The sequence below is a fragment of the Peromyscus eremicus genome, chromosome 15 (assembly GCF_949786415.1).
Source record: "Peromyscus eremicus chromosome 15, PerEre_H2_v1, whole genome shotgun sequence".
In the NCBI taxonomy this organism is placed as follows: Eukaryota; Metazoa; Chordata; class Mammalia; order Rodentia; family Cricetidae; genus Peromyscus; species Peromyscus eremicus.
The window spans coordinates 81,999,470-82,019,087 of NC_081431.1; the positions used below are offsets into that span (position 1 = coordinate 81,999,470).

General features: G+C 37.0%; 1 long non-coding RNA gene across 2 annotated transcripts in view; it reads left to right on the top strand.

Moving 5' to 3' along the window:
* LOC131925412 (uncharacterized) overlaps nucleotides 1–19,618 on the top strand; it is a 53,890-nt gene that overhangs the window by 7,293 nt on the left and 26,979 nt on the right. For both annotated transcript variants that reach the window (XR_009383245.1, XR_009383244.1), the window contains exon 2: nucleotides 250–362. This is a non-coding gene — a long non-coding RNA (uncharacterized LOC131925412). The remainder of the gene's footprint in view (nucleotides 1–249; nucleotides 363–19,618) is intronic.

Here is a 19,618-nt window from a genome sequence, read left to right on the forward strand (position 1 = left end):
AGTCGAGGTTTTGATTTTATTTCTACAGAAGAAGAAAAACTGTGGATATCATCAAAACTGATAAAGGTTCGATTTGTACAAGAGAGACTTCTTAATTAGAAGAGGTCATAGTTCATCAACCAGCATGACCATTCAATTTAAACTAACTTATACCTCTAACAAATGCTTTTCATTTAATTAGATATGATTTGCCAAAAGGGAACCTTCCCAAATTAGGGTGGGTGAAGGGTTTTTGTTTATGTCTTTCAGGAGAATGAAGGCTAAGGAATCTAAAGAAAACTGGACAAATGAGACATCTGGAAGAAAAAGCACAAATCATCCAGAAAAAAATGTCTCAAGAAAAAGAGTAAACTGGCCTATTGGTATGTTATATACCTAAGAGGATAAAATTTTATAAGTCTTCCTAAATGTTTGTTTCTGCTATTCTCTACAGACACGTACCACAAATTATCTTTATGTTTCCCAGGTCAATTAAAAATTAAAGCTGGCTTTGCAGTTGGAGCATGGCTCTCTCTTTCTCTAAACCCAAGCATGCTTGTTAAAAAAAATATAAAATCTCTGTATCATGTCAGAAGAACCACCTGGTATGGGACCAAAGTAAAACCAAAATTAAGGGACTATTCTATTTCCACTAATTTCATAATTTTTTGGTTTAATTTTGACTCTTTAAAACCTATCTTAAGGTAAGAATTTTATACCAAAATTTATAAGATATATATATATATATATAAAACTTTTGTCATGATATTAATAGTCATGTAGAGTACTAACTAATCCTAAAAAAAAAGGCTTCATCTAGCTTCCTGTATATGATTTCAGGTTTGAGTATCTATCAGTTTTCTGCAGGAAACCATGACTATGCCTAACAGTGCTTTGAAATCTCCAAAAGGATGATGGGGCCCCACAACAATGATTCCATCAGGATGATGATAATGCCACTAATAGATTAAAAGGGTAGATTATTGAATCTACTGAAAATAAAAAAGGGGAGGATGTAGATATGATAAGATAAAAAAGTAGATTGCTGAATCTATTGTAAAAGGCAACTACTAGTTTTAAATAATTTACATGGGATTGAATTTTTGTATATTATATACAAATTATATATATGGATACAAATTAGAGATTGATTTTGTTAGAAAACACTGTACATATATTTATAATCTTGTTCAAGTTATTGTACCTATACAGTTCATTTAACAATGTAATGAAAATTGCTAGTCCTTGAAAGTTATTATTATCAACTAGTTAGTATATAAAGAAATTCATGTTAGTAGTTAGTCTTTACAATCAAACTTGTAGTCATATTAGGTATGTTTTTAAGGTCAAGCAGAGGTATGTTTTAGATAGATGGATCATCTTCAAAAACTTCAAAGATCTACACAATATGGCATTTATGATGTTTTAATAACATAGTTTTTTTTTTTTTTTTATGACAATGAGACATGTCTGTTCCTGGCAGCACCAGTCTACTTTGGAGAAGATGATGGGCATAGTAAAAAAAACTCCATATGGAGCTTATTTTCTCTGTGGCAAAAGTTTGACACTGGGCAAGGAAGTGCCTTGCCTTGCCTGCTGACAGTATGCTGTTCAAAATGGACAAGCAGGACTCAGAATAAAGGTCTGCTAATCCTTGCCAAGATAAGGTCGGAAAGCTCTTTAGAGGATCCTGCTTCCCAGATGCTTCTGTCATATATATTCTAGACATGTAGGCCGAAGATGGATGCCCCAATGTGCAGAGAAATCTCGGGTGACTGTCCAGACAGCTGACTGTTTCTGTCATTTTTCACATTTGTTGGAAGTCTTTTGCTTGCATTTCCTGTGTAACCAGGTAATATTATTTCCTTCTCGGGTCTCTGAGGAAGTTGAAAATTAGATGATTATAGTTATAATTTTCCTTGTTATTAAACTCAGAACAGAAAGTCACTAAAGAGATATAAAGTGTATAAGTTTAAAAGCCATCAAAAGATAGTTTTCATTGGTAATACAAGTTAGGATAGAAAGTGAATTAGGTACATTTCAGACTCACCAAAATAGATAATGGAATATTTAAGTTGAATTTGTCAAATGCAAATGCAAAGAGACTAGACGTTGTTGACACATTTATTGCCTGTGTATATTGTATGTAGTTGTTGTACTTATTGTATATAGTTTTTTCTTATAACTTTTTTTTATTTTAGACAAAAAAAAAAGGGGAAATGTGGTGATATTTTATTGTTCTCTAACAAATAAAGCTTGCCTGGGGATCAAAGGAAAAAGCCAGCCACTACATCAACATAGATGTCAGGTGGTGGTAGCACATGCCTTTAATCCTAGCATTCAGGAGGCAGAGATTCATCCAGATCTCTGTGAGTCCAAGTCCACACTGGGAATTGTAGTGGATAGCCATTCCAGCTTTGGTCTGGAAGTTCCAACCACCATTGAGGCTTCGGTAACTATCATGCCTACAAGGCGGGGGCCAAGAGAGGACCCTGAAGACCCGAGATCCAGATGCACCACCCTCTCTTGGTGCCTGGACCCTGGACGCTAGAGGTGGACCGAGTAGAGTTCACCAGAGAACACTGCCTGACTGTGCTATGTCTTCCCCAGATCCTGTAGCCTATCCCTTCATTTGTGAGTTACCCCACAAAATAAACCTCCCTTTTAACTGCTTGGAGTGGCCTGAATAATTTCACCAATATCTGGCGCTCACGTGGGGCAAATTTCAAAGTTCTGGGTGGCTCCCGCCCTCAGCTACCTCCTCAGCTGGCAGCTGCTTGAAGCTACAGGTCACCACCTGCAGAGTTCTGTAAAACCAGGAAAACCCTACAGGGTTCCATTCCTGAAAAGGAGCTAATCCTGTCTCAGTTCTGTGGCAAGTTTAGCCCCAGACCAGCGAAATCCCTGTGAGTGGGGCGTTCCCCCTCCTCCCTGAGTGCTGGCTCCCTGCCCTAGCCCGAGGCTTCTGCAGTTTCACCTGGCAGGGGGTTTGAAGCCATGCCTGCTGGCAGACCTATTGTCTGTAGAGGCAGAGAGGGGCTTAGAGTGGCCTGGAAGTCTCCACCCCCTGAAGCTCCAGGAGGTCACCTGAAAAACTGCGTGCTGCCTGTGCTCACTCTTGCTGCCAGCCAAGGCATTCAACAGGACCTGCTTTAGCGCTATACCACCGCTCTCCTTCTGGCTGAAAAGTGCTACTACACCACCCCCACCCCCCGCCCCCCAGAACCACGGAAAGGTAAGATAGGCAAAAGCAGTGTCTTATTTCAAGTAAAAAGTACTTGACAATTTTATACCTTAAAATTGACTAACAAATTTTGAGTAATTCTTGTAATATGGCTGACAACATTACCTCACAAGAACTTACAAACCTTTTTGTCTGTATGATAAAAAGACCGTGGTGGCACACACCTATAATTCCTACACTAGTTAACCATGGAGGTCTGTAGGTCTGTACAGACAGGAAGTGATAGAGCTGAGAAGAAAGAAGAAGTGATGTAGCTGGGTGGAGAGACAAAGTAAGATGGCAGGGCACAGAATATTATATAGGTGTGAGTATACAGGAAGTAGCTCTCTCTCTTAGGCTGAGGATTTCCTAGAGGTAAGAACTTGTGGCTGGCTTGTTCTATTCCTTTGATCTCTCAGCTTTTACCCCAATATCTGGCTCTGGGTTCTTTAATTAATAAGACCATTTAGTAATTTGAGTTACACTTTCCTATGCAAACCCTTTCTCTTGCTCAAATTCATGGTCTCTTTTTCTTCAAACAGCATACACACACACACACACACACACACACACACACACACACACACACATATATATGTATGGTCCTCTTCTCTAGGCAAAACTATTTCTCCTGCTCCCAGCATTCCTTAAATGTGTATAATCTTTAGCCTAGAGCTGAGACTCCATAAGATTCCCCTTTCTGACTTGATATATCTATTGGTGCTGTTTGTGTGCTCTAGTCTTATTTACAGCTCATATTGTTGAAAATATCATGGGTACAACTTCCCTTGCATTTCTAAGAAACATAGTCTCACAGTCAACCTCCTCTGGCTCTTAAAATTTTTCTATCTCTTCTTCCGACATCTTCCCTGAGCCTTAGCTGCAGGAATCGTGTTGTGGATACCTTAGGGCTCCCGTTTTAGTAATACATATTCTTTAAGACTTCATACATGTGTACCGTGAACGCAATGAGATGAGGAGCACCCCATCATCCTTCTCCCTCTAGTTTGTATCACTGAGAATTTACTGGGATGGTTGTATTTTCCTTCACAAATCCTCTGCATAACAAGGTGGCTGACGCTATGTCTGTGAAACAGCAGGCACGGAAATGGCTTGGTGGTAATAACTCACAAAGCTCTAGGTATTGATTTAGCCACAGGGAGGATGATTGTGGCTGAACAATTTCACAAGGCAGGAATTTGGGCTGGCTTCATTGGAAGACATTACATGTGCCCTGTGCATGAAAAGGCAGCTCACATCTATAGCATTTAAATGGATCATTCTTGTGGAAAACATTTTTATGCTCCCTAAGACAGGGGGAAATGGAATGTGCTTATTTGCTCATCAGATTGTATAGAAACTAAGATGACATTTTTGAGAGTAGGATGAGTGTATCTAGAGTTTTATCAGATTTTGTGATCAGGAAAGAGAACTCCAGAACCTAGTAGATCCTTCTTTCTCCTTCTATCCTTTCCTTCCTCCCTCCTTTCCTTCCTACTTTCTCTCCTTATTTCCAGTTTGCCCTCCTTTTTCCTCCTCCTTCTTTTCTGTTTTTAGGCAGCATAGTATCTCATGCAGTTAGACAGTTCAGACTAGCTTCTGATGACCTTCAGTACTTAATCCTACTGACTCTCTCATCAAGGAGTTCTGAGATATAGATAGTACAATCTCAACCAATTTATGCAGTCAGTGCTGGGGTTGAACCTAGTCCTTACTAACGTCTGGGTATGAGTGCTAGGTATGGGCACTATCACCTTTGCTATAAGGACTCTCCTTGCCTTAGCTTCCTGAAAAACCATAGATAACAAGTGCAACTAAAGTCCACATGTTAGGCCCTAAAAACATGTGGATTCTGAAGTTTTGTCTAACACTGTTATAAAAATTATACAGCACACAATAAAATCAATGGAATTTTTCACAATGAACATTTTTCAGATCCAACTTCTATCATTTTAGGCTGATTAATTCCTCTAATCTAGTGTGTGTGTGTGTGTGTGTGTGTGTGTGTGTGTGTGTGTGTGTGTGTGTGTGTATGTGTGTGTGTGTGTGTGTGTGTGTCTGTGTGTCTGTGTGTCTGTGTGTCTGTGTGTGTGTTTGTATATAGTCCTGTGAATGTAGGTATGAGTTTGCAAAAGCATATGTGTGGTCTGAGGACAAGCTTGGATATTGGTTCTCATTTTTCACCTTGTTTGAGACAGGATCTCTTGCTCTTCTGTCTGGCATATACCAAGCCACCTGTCCTTCAAGTGTCCAGAGATTCTTCTGTTTTCCTTACATATCACTGTAGGAGTGCTAGGATTGCTTAGCACATCTGGCCTCCTGTGGATTCTAGGGATCTGAACTCAGGAACTTATGCTTGGACAGCAAGTTCTTTATCCATTCAACAATTTCTGCAGCCCCTGGATACCTTTTATATTTGTATCTCCATCTATTGAGCTATCTTCTTTTATATTTATTTCATAATAATTTAAATAAATGTTCATGACAAAAACTCCAGTCCCCATATTATCAGCTAGATTTTAATATTTGTTAATAGTGTTTGCATCACTTTGAAAAACCATTGACAAAAGATGATTTACATTTGATTTTCTCTAGCTGAGTGAACATAGATGTATATTCAGAAGCAGCATTTCCAATTTACCTCTACCTCAGAGAGTCTAACTGGATCATTCCCAGACATATGCCACCACAGAATAATAAATATCCTGATTTAGTTCTATAGTTTGGATTTTTGCACCTTTCAAATTCATAAATATAATCATTGAAGTATGGAGATATTTGTGCAAAGCTTTATACAGTATATGTTAGAGATTCAGCTGTATGTACTGTTGCTGAATACAAGTTTCTATCCATTTATACCATGGCTTATTAATTTATTTCCTAGTTGATAAACAAGCTATTTCTATATTTTGTTGTCATGCATAGTTTTAAAATGCATTTTGCTTCTTTTGTATAAATACTAAGTATGAAGCAGAGATAGTTCGATCAGTAACGTGCTTATATTGCAAGTTCTATTCTCAGAATTCACCTTATAAAGCCAGGCTTGTTGAGTTTTACATTTAATCTCAGGGCTGGAGGGAGAGAAGAGAGAGGGATGTTCTCTGGGGTTCACTGACCAATTAGTTCAGTCTACTGTGTGAGTTTCAGGCTAATGAGAGATGTTATCTCAAAAAAAAATGTTCAACATCTGAGAAATGGCACTTGAAGTTAACTACTGGCCTCCATTGTACACCTCCCAACACATAAACTCTCACACACACACACACACACACACACACACACACACTCATACACACTCACACAGAGTCTGATATAGTTACAAAGAAGTTGCATGTTTTTCTGTTATTTTTTCTCATTTGCCAGTAATGTCACAGGCTTACTGATATTTATAGTCATTAGAATATAATAATATGCATGTTTAATTTGACCATCCCACTGGGGAGCAAGCCATCACATCTCCTCCTGGTCAAAAATATGTCTCTATTGTCATAATATTGAATCATTTAAAATTTGCTAAATGTTTCAATTAATAGAAAATTACATAATTTATTCCCTTCCTGTGGTGGGTTGAATGACAATAGCTTTCATAGGCTCATATGTTTTAATGTTTGGCCCCAGTTGGTGGAGCTATTTGTGAAGTATTAGGAAGTATAGCCTTTTTTGAGGAGGTGTGTCACAATGGGTGGGTTGTGAGGTTTCAAATGCCCATACCATTCCCAGTTAGCTCTATCTCTTTCTCCTCCATTCTTGTGGATTAGATATAATTTCTCAGCTACTGGTCAGTGCAATTTCTGCACATATGTTTTATGCACCCTGCCATAATATTCATGGACTCTAACCCTTTGGAAACTAATTAAATGCTTTCTTCTAAAAGTTGTTTTGGTTACGGTGTTTTGTCTCAACAATAGAAAGGTAACTAACCTTTCTTCTCTAAAACCCCTCCCATAATCCCCTTCACTCGTTCTCAAATTCATGCCATCTTTTTCTTTATTATTGTTACATACATATTTACATTTGTACATAAATATACAACTTGCAGAGTCCATTTATTGTTGGTTATATGAATTTCATTTCAGGGCTGACCAATTGGTATTAGATAGCCATTAGGGTTCTCAATCCTTGGAAAGACTAATTTTCCCTCTCTCAGCAAGTCATTAGTTGCTTATGGATCTTCACCTAGAGGCAGGGTCCTGTACGATTTCTTCCTTCTACATTAGCATGTGTATTGGTGACATCATTGCTCAGGTCTTGTTTGGGCAATCATATTTTTGAAGTATCTTGTGTGTAGCTCCCTGTCATTTCTGTGAGACTGTGTCTCACAGAAGACTTCCTGGTCCTCTAGTTTTGACAACTTCCTCATCCTCTGATCACTCTGGTTGATATTTGGAGTTATTCCTTGAGCATTAGGTGTAGGGTTGTATTTTAGATATATCTGTTGGGACCAGAATCATCTCTGAAATTTTACCAGTTGTGGTTTTTTGTAATGGCTTCTGTCTGCTGCAAAGAAAAACTACTTTGATGAGGCATTAACCCTACACCTATAAATGGGATAAGTATAAATGTTTAGAATGCAATAAAAAATCATACTGGCCTAACGAAGTGGTAGCAGTAGACTTTCCTTACAGGCCTATGACTTGACTGGCCCTCAGTAGTTGGCCTGGTTTCTAGTACCAGACATGATTTTTACTCCTGGTGAACTGGCTTTTACTCAATTAGACAGCTGTTGGTTACAGACATAATATAAGTGCCACTATTGCTATTGTACTTTTTGCATATCACTGCCATGCTGGTCAATGCTGTGGATCATAAGCATCACTTCTGGGTTGGGTAATTTATTACTTTTCTTCCCTGACATATTGCATAGCGCTTTCTGGTACTATGAAGACTAGTCCTCAGGAAGAGGACATTAAGGCCATGTTCAGCTTGAATCTTCTGAGACATGTAACTGACATGTGTGCTTGTCTTCAGTAATAGAGACTTATTTTTAAATTTTGAGAGACAATCAAGGACAAAAGCACTTATTTTGGAAGTCATTTAGACTCCTGTGATATACAATTTGAAAAAGGGATTCTCATGCCTGGTATATGGCTCTTGTGAGTAGCACTGTGAGCCCAAGTATTTATATATATATACAATTTATATACATATGTATATATAATTTATAAAAACTTATGTATATAAAATTTATAAAAACATATATATATATATAATTTTCCACCTCACCCTTTTTCTTGTTATATGCTTATATAAATTATATATGTTAGATATAATTATATACATGTACAGGTATATATGTTTTATATACAAATGTGTGATGTATGTATATATACATTGTATACAAATATATGTGGTATATTATATATATATGTATACACATGCACACTTTTATATATTATATATAATTTTTAAGTAAAAATAAACTAATATGATTTCCTATGTTTTTTTCAAGCATCTTCAGTGTTATTTTTCCCTCCTGTCCCCTTTTTTCTTATTGACCTCTCTTCCCAATCAAAGCCACCAACATTTTCCCCATCATATCTTTATATCACTTGTATCCTGCTATTCTTCACTTTGGCCCTCTTCCAAGGACATTTTTCACTTTTTTGGTTTTATTGGTTACTTCATGTTGTATACTTACATGTTTATATTTGGAGCTAGATGTTACAGATGAGAGAGAACATGTAGTGTTTGTCTTTCTGGGCTACTTCACTCAATAGTAGCATTTTCATGTGCTTGCAATGTCTGTGAATTGTTTGTTTCTAATTGGCTTGCTTGTCCTTATTTTCTAATTTATTTTTATGTGTAAAGTGGTTCGATTGAATTTAGGATCTCATACATGCCAGGCAAGGCTCTAACATTGTGTTGTACTTGTAGCTCAGGTTTGGTTGTCTTTTATTACTGAAATGAAAGGATCCATAAGATAGATCAGTGGGTAAAGGTTCTTACCACCCAACTTGACAACCTAAATTTTGATAGCTAGGTCTCACATAACTGCCACAAGTTGTCCACGGATCTCCACACGTGTTGTGGCACAAGTACCCACTAACATGTCAAAAGGCACATAAATAAAATAAGTAAATATGATTAAACGTGGGAGCTCTTTTTTCTTTTTGGTTTTTGAGAAAGGATTCTCTGTGTAGCTCTGGCTGTTCTGGAACTCACTCTGTAGATCAGGTTGGCCTCAAACTCAGAGATCAGCCTGACTCTGCCTCCAGAATACTGGGATTAAAGGTATGCACCATCACCTCCTGGCTAAGATTTTCTTTTCTAAAATGTATGTTTCATTTTATGATGTTTGTTTATTTAATTTTTAATGATACATGAACACATTGAAGATATAATTTTATTATAATCCTCTTGTTAATTTTTCACTTCTGTTTCTTACTCTGGAATTGCAATATTGAATTTGGTTTTAGATATGACTTTAATCCCTTCTGAGAGATCCTTTGACGTCAGAATGAAAAGTAAATCATGTTTGAGCACACATCTGATTTCTTGAGTACTGGTAATATGTTGATTCACTAATTTTAGCCCTAGCCATGTCGGATGACTTGTAGGAAAACAAAAAGGGAACTCTATCTTCCCAAAATGACAGGAGGGCATTCTAGTTGCTTCTTTTGCTGTGATAGTAAACTGACTAAGCAAACTTTGAGAAGAAGGGGTTTATTTCATCTTGCAGATTACAGGCCATCTCCTAGGGAAGCCAAGGCAAGAGTTGTAACAGAAACTGCCAAAGGAAAGTGATTTCTACCTTCCTTCCTCTGGCTTGCTCAGCTGCTTTTTACATAGCCCAGAAGCACCTGCCTATGAAAGACACTAACCACAGTGATTGGCTTTCCTCCATCAATTAGTAATTAGGAAAATGCTTCACAGATATGGCTGCAGGCCAATATGAACTAAGCAATTCATCATCCTTATACACAGAGATGTGTTCGGCCTTCATGTCTCATCACAGAAGGCTCTTTGTGTAGCATGTATCAGAGATATTCACAATTGATCAAAATACAGAGACAAGGTGACAGTGGGTACACAGAACCAAATGGGACATCAGCAACATGACTCCTACACCTCAGACTCAGGTACCATTGCTGAAGATGGAGGAGAAAGATTCTAAGAGCCTGAGGCATAGGACTATCTTCTGTACAGGACAGAGATGTTGTGTCCAGGAACTCTTAATTTGTGTTTGCTTGCTCAAAAACTACAATGGCCACACCATTTAACAAGTGAACATGGATGAATTTCACAAAATGCCTCCTATAGGAAAAGAGAAGCAAGTAATAAGTTATCAGGGGCGAACTCTTAACTTTATATGGTTAGCCCAAAACACTGACAAATAAGTGTAACAATAGTTGGACTTAGTAAGTTGTGTGTGTGTATGTGTGTGTGTGTGTGTGTATGTGTACATATATATGTGTATCAAAATTAATTTAGAAAAGGGAAGTCCTGAATTGGAGAAGAAATGGTTGAGGGACATAGGAGGACTTCAAGGAGAGAGAGGAAGGGCAGGAAATGATGTAGATGTAGGGAACACATGTATAAAATCATCAAATCAACAAATAAAATAGAATAGAATAAGAAGGGGGAAGAGAAAAAGGAACAGAAAAAAGATGAGTATAAAAACTAAAAGAAAAAAAAAACAAATGTCAAATATGAAGTAAATTGAATCCTGTGCTTTTTAGTACAAGACCTGAGCCCTTAAACATTTTATTTATGGAAGACTATTTTTTAAAGTGCACATGTATGTGTATATTACCAAAATTTTGTACATGTTGTGTGCATGCATGTGTGGGTGTTTGTGTATGTATGTGCATGCATGTGTACATATATTAGAAAGAGATACACAGAGCATCTTCAGAAGTTCAGATGAACATGCATTAATTTAGTTTCCCAAATGTTGTCAGTCAGTCTTGGTATTTTCATCTGCAGATTGGAATTATTTCTTATGTATGTATGCCAATATGTGGATGCTTGAGGTCAGGAGTCATCCCTTAGCGTTCTGTGTACCTAATTTATTGAAATAGGTCCTCTTAATTGACCTAGAACTTTTCAATTCCATAGGGTGGTTGATGAGTGAAGTCCAGAGTTCCACCCCTCTCTCCTAAGTGATGAGAATACAAAAGTACACTATGAGATGTCCAACCTTTCACATGGGCTCTGGGAGCAAACTAGATCCTTGTGCTCATTCAGCCAACACTTTACCAACTATACTTCCTCCTCATCCCTCAGAGTCCTTTCTTAAGGAGTTCTGTCAAGCCTAACCAACAGATCAATCTCATTCTTATCAGGCAAGTATAGGACATAAATGCTCAATTTAGAAAGAGGCTTCAATTTCCCCACACATAATTATGACAGGACAGCCTGAGGACATTATTTGAGATGCCTGTATTATGAGAAATTGAGCCCAGATTTAACTAGCAAAGTAACAAATTAGAATAGCTTTGTCAAGAAGAAAACTTCAAATAAGTATCAGCAAATGTCCTTATAAAAGCACAAAATGTATTTACATCTGAAGCAAATTGAAAACTTGAAAAGAAAATTAATATTCATAGAACAAAAGAAAATTTTCAGCAATGTGTATATAAAGAACTCAATAGAAGACAGAAAGAAGTGACTACAAAACTATTAGATTCAGAAATCTTTTATAGATAATTATGTCATCAGACAAAAAAAATGAGATGAAATGGATAATAACTCAAAAGGAACAATTAGAAAGTTATGAAATGTTTTTAAGACATGCTTGACAATGATTGAGAAAAAAATCAACAACAGTGGTTAGAGAAAACAGGATGAAAATCCTCACATGAAGAGCCTGAGAGCCCAGGGTAAAATAGCCGATGGCACATTTTAGTATTCAAAAGTATCTAAATTATTGGGAGGGAGGCATATCAAACACACATCTCCAGGGATTTACCTAAATGGACAGTGAGGGAATGAAGAAAAGACAGACACAAGAACACATGGGCACATGGGTTCAGAGAAGCTGGGGTCAGATGGAGAAGCCCCAGCATCCTGGAAGCTCAGCGTGTTTATTTTACACAGTTGAACGAGAGGTGGTATTGTTGCAGCAGCAGGATAAAGAGGCAGAAAACTACAGACAGATAAACAGAAAGGCACAATTATTATATACAACTTAGCCTAGAAGCAGGTCTATCTATTTCAGTAGGAGCAATTTCTCTAGGAGAACAGTCTTCAGGGTGTAAACATCTGGAGGGAAAAAAAAATCTATGACGGTCATTTTCCATACACACTGTCAACAGCTGCACTAAGATCAAAGAAAGGCTTTGCATTCAGACATAAGGAGGCCCTTGCAATCCCACTGAGCTTCACCTGGGGAAAGCTTTGCTCTTCCCATCAGGCTGATGTCCTTGATGTGATTGTGTCTATGTCAAACAATAAATGTGCACTAGTGACTTTACCTGCTCCCTAAATAAAGGTCATATAATTTTCTAAAATTTATTTTTATCATTTTATAACATGTATAGTGAAATATAATCTTAGCCCTTACAATTCATGCTGGGTACCACCAAACACATAATCCCCACCCTTTCTAATTTCATATCTTCTTCTTAAGAAAACAAAAATATATAAAGCCATAATCAACCCATATGTTAATAGATGTGAGACTATCCCCTGGAGCATGGGCAACCTACCATTGGCCACACCCCAAAGGAGAATTATTCTCCCTCCCACAGCTCCTGTCAACTGCCAAGAGTTTTGGGAGCCTCATGAAATCCTTCCCTATTCTTTCTGGAACTTCAGGTGACTTGGTCCTGTCCAGTCTTGCTCAGGTAGCCACAGCTGCTGTGAGTTCATAGTCAATAGCATTGCACACCACTCCCCTCCTCCATCTCTTTTATCTTTCTCTTCTTCATCTCTAATGATTCCATCAGCCTTCGCAGAGGTGTTAATGACAATGTCCATTTGGGAGCTGAGCATTCACAGTCACTTATTCTTAGCACTTGGACCAGTTTCGGGTTTCTGCGTTGACAAAATCCACACAACTGTGTATAAGTGACTTATGCTGGTGATCCAGCACTCCAGAGAGTGGAGTGAAAGGATAGAGGGTTTGAGGTTAGCCTAGGCAACATAGACAGACCTTGTCTCAAAAGCCAACAAAACAATCAACCATAAAAGCAAATAATTCAAAACTCTATCTATCTATCTATCTATCTATCTATCTATCTATCTATCTATCTATCTATCTATCTGCCTTTCTTTCTTTTTTTCCTTCCTTCCTTCCTTCCTTCCTTCCTTCCTTCCTTCCTTCCTTCCTTCCTTCCTTCCTTTCATTCTTTCTATAAACCGGGTCTCTATATATAGTCTTTCTGACTTGGAACTCACAGAGATCCACCCGTTTCTGCTTCCTTAGCTCTAGGATAAAAGGTATGTGCACTCAAAACAAATTTAAAAGTGGTGTCATGATAGCTTAAGTGTTTTTTATATAAAAAGGAAAGAAAAACATTTTACAATTTTAATTGAAAAAATGTTGTTAACTAGAAACTTGTTCAATCTGAATTGCCAGTGAAATGACAATGTATACTAAAGAGATTGCATAAATGAGCATCTGAAAAATGAACCTGTCCTTCTCTGTCTTTTATGATAAGCCTACAAGTAAATGCGCACCATAGAAAAGAGAAAATCAATTAGTGAGAAGGAGAACACAGGTCCATGGATTGCAAAGCTGTCTCTGAAATGACAAAGGAAAAAAGTGACAGGTTTGCTTCACAATTAGAAATTTACTACATTTGTAATACAGCCTTGGGCTTTAGAAATGAGTTACCCAGAAGACAACCCTGACACAGCTTGTGATATGTCACCATTAGAGTGGAATTATTTGCAAGTCTATTGGAAAACAAGATTAAAATCAGAAGGAACAACAGAAAATTATTTATTTGAGGAAAAGTTGTAATGGGAAGAAAAGAAATGGTCAGGTCACTATGAGTTTCACTTCAGATTAGCTATAATTTGTTACAGCAATGAACAACTGATGACTAAATTAACTTGCATTGAAATTCTACGTTGAACATGTGAGATAAAATGCTATTGGATTGGAGAGAGGCAGGTAAATCTATGCTGGTTATAGTCCATTATGAAATGTCATTAGCTAATCCTTACAGGTGAAAGTCAAGAAGCATTTAGGCATGTTAAGTTGTGGTGGGACATGTGTTTAATTCAAACACTCAGGAGGCATAGGCAGGTGGATCTCTGAGAGTTCAAGGCTAGCCTGGTCTATAGAGCTTGATCCAGGACAGCCAAGGCTACATAGGGAGCTATGTAAGTATGTTAACTAGACATTCATAGTTAAAAAGAAGAGAAAAAAGATTTAAAGAAACACTTGATATGATCCAAAATTATTTAATTAGTAAATAAAAAATATATTGTGAAGTATGAGATTTACTTGACAATGAAAATATAGAACCTGCATTTAAAATGCTTATCTACAGTAAATTGATATGTGCATATACATATCAAACCTTGACTGTCTTCTACTTGCCAGGAAGGGGAAGGAGGGCAGTAGAATCCCACACTGTGGTAATAAAACATACAGGACAATTCTGACTTTTTGTGGTAACTAATATGTGATCTGAAACAAACAAAAGCAAATAAAGAATAATTAATCTGAGGCTAGTTTGCTTCTCTAAGCAACCACAGAAAACTCCTGGCCTTTATTCCTACAAAAATTTCTAAGAGTTCAGTTGCTGGAATGAAAAGTGCAGCCAATTAGTTCTAGGGTATCACATCTAATAGAGGTTCTGGCTTATTAGCTAAGTAGTTTTGTTGTGCTCACATGCATTTTCATCTTCTTTTTGTTCCCCTATCATCCCAGATTATGGTTGCATTTTACTTTTTGTACTCAAAATTAGAGCTTATCCTATAGCATATGCTTTTTATGGTGACATGGCTTCTACAGCCATTGTGGGAGATTGCTACTCATCTTGAACAAGGCCAGAGAAGTAAATGACGAGTATCATATCAACTGTATATGAGAACCTGGAATTATTCCCGTTATACTCAGCAGACGTAAGTAGGGCATTATTGATTACTCTAATCTGGCATGAGGTTGTTGATGAATGGGTTAGATCTTGCTCTGTTTTCTTTAAAGTACAGAGGAAAAGGCAATGTATTTTGTGTTGGACAGCCCCTTTATCTTCCTATTCTCCTGGTCCTGTGGCTGAAAACCAGGGCCTTTATCCTCTTAATTAGCATGGTAACAGTCTTCTAACAGCTTGTCTCCAATCTTCCCAGTATTAAATATAGCTTTCACATTGCCATTGGAGACAGAATTATGAATCAATGATGTGATTAAGATTCTCTTTCCTCCTCTAAATCTTCTGTTCAATGACTGTGTGGAGTCCTCTTAATAAAGCCCAGTGTGTTTCAACAGCATATACTTTATTTTCTGATTTACATTGCATCTCAGCCTGGTCATCACCCTCTCTCTGTTATCTCTGTGCTCTGACTATACTCTCTTCCAAGGATGCTCTGCTGCTGCTCATTCCTCTATATTGTTGCCTACCTTCTACATCTTCCAGAGTTGAAGGTCTGACTGCTTCATCCTGTTGGGAGCATTGAAGTTGTGGGATTGCATTTAAAAAAATCTATCTCTATTTCTAGTTTACCTTTACTGTTTCCTCCCTACATTTTTTACTGTTCCCTTTTCTATTTGTCTATCATCCCACCTCTTCTCTACTGGCCTAATCCTAATGCAAGACTTGCTGACTATACTACATTTTTTCTGCTATTCATAGTAACTGACATCTTAGTATATATACTACTATCATTGATCATTTTTTTTCCAAAATTATTGAAGTTAGGTCATTACTTTGAGTTGGACATTACTATATTTTCAAAGTGAGTCTACTTATCAGATGTGATTGTTTCTTCAGACACTGTTGCACTCTCAGAGTAGTGCTGAAGCTGCTCTGGTCACACATGTACAGTTTACTAAACATACTATAGTCACAGTCAAATGAGAATAAATACACCTCTCTCTGTTGTAACTTAGTTTCCTGTTAACATTGCAAATATTTCTACTGAATGCAGATAACTAAAAATTCTCAATTGATGATTTAATCACTTGTACTTAATTCTCAATGTAGAATTACAAGAAACAGCAAATACAAAGATAACTTGACTCCTTCAAAAATTGCTAATTCCATAGAAATAGACTCATGAAAATAAAAAAAGGTGTGAAATTTAACAAAAGGAAGGCAAATGAAGGAAAATAGAATGTTTCACAAAATAAAAGAACACAAATACACTTCAGAATGAATCCAAAGATAAAACAAATTAGTGGAGACATAACATAAAGGAGTTATTTTGGCTAGTTCTATGTCAACTTGACACACACTAGAGTGTAGATTTAAAGGAATATTTCCCATGGAGATTAAAATTGCTGATCAGAACTATAGTGCTGTGCCCAGCCCCATAGTCCTGCAGCTGATTATAAAATAATCATTAAAAGACTTATGTTAATTACCAGTTGTATGGTCTATGGCAGGCTTACTAAATAGCTCTTATAACTTAACCCATTTCTATTAATCTATAAGTTGCCATGTGGCTGTGGCATTACCAGTCTGCTGGCATCTTGCTGCTCCTTGGTGCTGGCTGGTGTCTCTCCCTCCTCTCCTTTCTTTCCTTCATATATCTGTTTAGATTTCCTACCTGCCTCTAAACTGCCTTGCCATTGGCCAATACAGCTTTATTTATCAACCAATAAGAACAACACATACAGTATACAAAAAGACATTCCACAACACTTCCCCTCTTCTGTCAAATAAAAAAGGAAGGTTTTAACATTAATATAGTAATATTACATATAATAGAACAGTTATCCAGAAGGAATTACAATTATAATATCTAGTCTGTATTTGGCAAGATTAAAGAAAATATTCTGTCATCTATACTTTATTTGTGAGTCTAAAGTTTCATATCCAATTTATCTTTTATCATAACCAAGAAAAATTATAATTATAACTATCTAGTCTTCAACTACATGAAAGACTACAGAAGGATATAATATCACTTAAGTAAGCAGGAAGTGAATTATAAGCAACTTCCAAAAATCTAGAATGAAAGAGACAGCTGGCTGCCTAGATAATCACCCAAAGTTCCTCTGCCATGTTGGGGCATCCATCTTCAACCTATAGGTTTAGAGTTTTTTTAGTTGCTTCTCGTTGTGTCCTGTAGAATATCTGGCATTCTCTTCTGTGAAGCAGGAACCTGAAGGACCATTTAACCTTGTTTTGGCAAAATTTAGTGGTCATTTTTCCATGGGTCCTGCTTGTCCAGGCTATATAACATACTGTCAAGCTGTCCAGGCATGAGCAGTTTCTTGCCCAAATGACCAGTTTTGCCAAGAAGATAAACTCCATATGGAGTGTCTTTGATGCCCATCTTCCTCTTTGAAGTGAATCGGTGCTGCCAGGAGCAAGTGTGTCTCATTGTCCAAAAAAGTCTATTTTTAAAACATTTAAAATGCCATATTTTGTAAGTCTTTGAAGTGTATGAAGATTACCTACCTAATTGAAATATACCTTTATATACCTAAGAAAATTAACTAACATGACTATAATTTTGATTATCCCAGATGACTATTAATCTGTAATTTTAATTATATATTATAAGTTAAATGAGCTGTATAAACATAATACCTTAAATGAGTAAAAATATACAAAGAATATAACAAAATTAACTTTAAATTTGTGTCAATAAACTAAAATTCATAGCAATGTAAAACATTTTAAACAAGTTATTGCTTTTTAAATGTAGATTAAATAATCTATTCTTTCATCCTAGCATATCTGTATTTTTCTTTTTTCTTTTAGAAAGAGATTGACTATGACCAATAATAATTTGTAACCAACCCTTAAATAAAGACAAACATCCATAATCCATTTTTTTGAAATGTGGGCATAGTTTTCTAGGCTACTTCCTAATGATTGGGGGTGCTGGTAGTCTTATGGGAACAAACGGAAAATTTTAGGAATATGGTCAAGTCCTGGCTGGAGTAGTCTGTGAGACTGTATTCTTTGAGTTAGCTACCTTGAAATTGTTTGGATGTTGGATCATCTGGAGACCTCTCAGGGGTCTTCCTTGATGGGACCACATTAACCTAGAAGGAATCCACAGCTTCTCATCTTCTGTGGAAAGAAAAGCAGAACTTCTTTTCCAAAGCAACATATCCTTAGACATGAATTTTGAAGTCAAGATACCTTTAACTCAGCAGCCTTCATGATCAAATGTCTCTCTCCATTTAAAAATTCTAAAGACAATACAATAATCTGAAGTATACAGATTCTTTGTGTAATTTTCATCTTTACATGGCTTAACTTTTATATTATTTTTGTCTCTTTAAAAACTTTATTTTTTAAAACTATCTATTTCCTTATATAAATGTCTATATTTCTTTTTTCTGTCTTTCAAGACTATACATTTTACATATATTGTAAATCATTTAAAAGTATATTCCACATGAATCTTCTGTCTTTTGTGTATCTACAATCCTTTTCTGATCATTGCAAACTACAGCATGGCTAAGATCGAAGAGGCAGCCCTGGCTGCTGACTCTGCCCACTTTAGCTTTTCAACATGGTGAAGATATCCAGCAGAGTTACTCTCACTCCACCAATTCTGGCATCCATCAGGTAGAGTGCAGCTAGCCCATAAGCCCTTTTTGTCTGTATTAGTAAGGGCAAAGTCCACCATGCAGTGTGCTGCACAGCTTGGAGACACCTCTGTGTACCAATGCAGGAATCTGTCATGCTGAGCTCAAGCCCAAGCCCAAATGTTGTGGCCATAGCCCACATGAGACATGAGGTAGAAAGCTGTTTTTTGCTCCACTTCAGAATTTCTTATTAAGTTCTCCCAGGTTATTGGTAGAAACTCAAGCCAACATATTGGACAGCCAAATCTAGTCAAAGTTTTCTCCAGTCCCGCCTGGCCCCACAGTTGTGCAGCTGCTTATAAAATAATCATTCAGAGGCTTATATTAATTATCAGTTGTATGGCCTATGGAAGACCTCTTGCTAGTTAGCGCTTATAATTTAACCCATTTCTATTAATCTGTAAGTTGCCATGTGGCTGTGGCATTACCGGTCTACTGGCATCTTGCTGCTCCTTTGGTGCTGGCTGGTGTCTCTCCCTCCTCTACTTTCTTTTCTCCATATATCTGCTTAAATTTATTTCCTACCTCTAAGTTGCCTTACCATAGGCCAATGCAGCTTTATTTATTAACCAATCAAAGCAACACATATTCACAGCATGCAGTACAACATCCCACAGCAGAGAGAGAGGGGGGGGGGGAGGAAGGAAGGAAGGAAGGAAGGAGGGAAGGAAGGAAGGAAAGAAGGAAGGAAGGAAGAAAAAAGAAAATAAAATTTTCCTAGGGGAGTTTTCTTCCTATTGTAAAGAGGA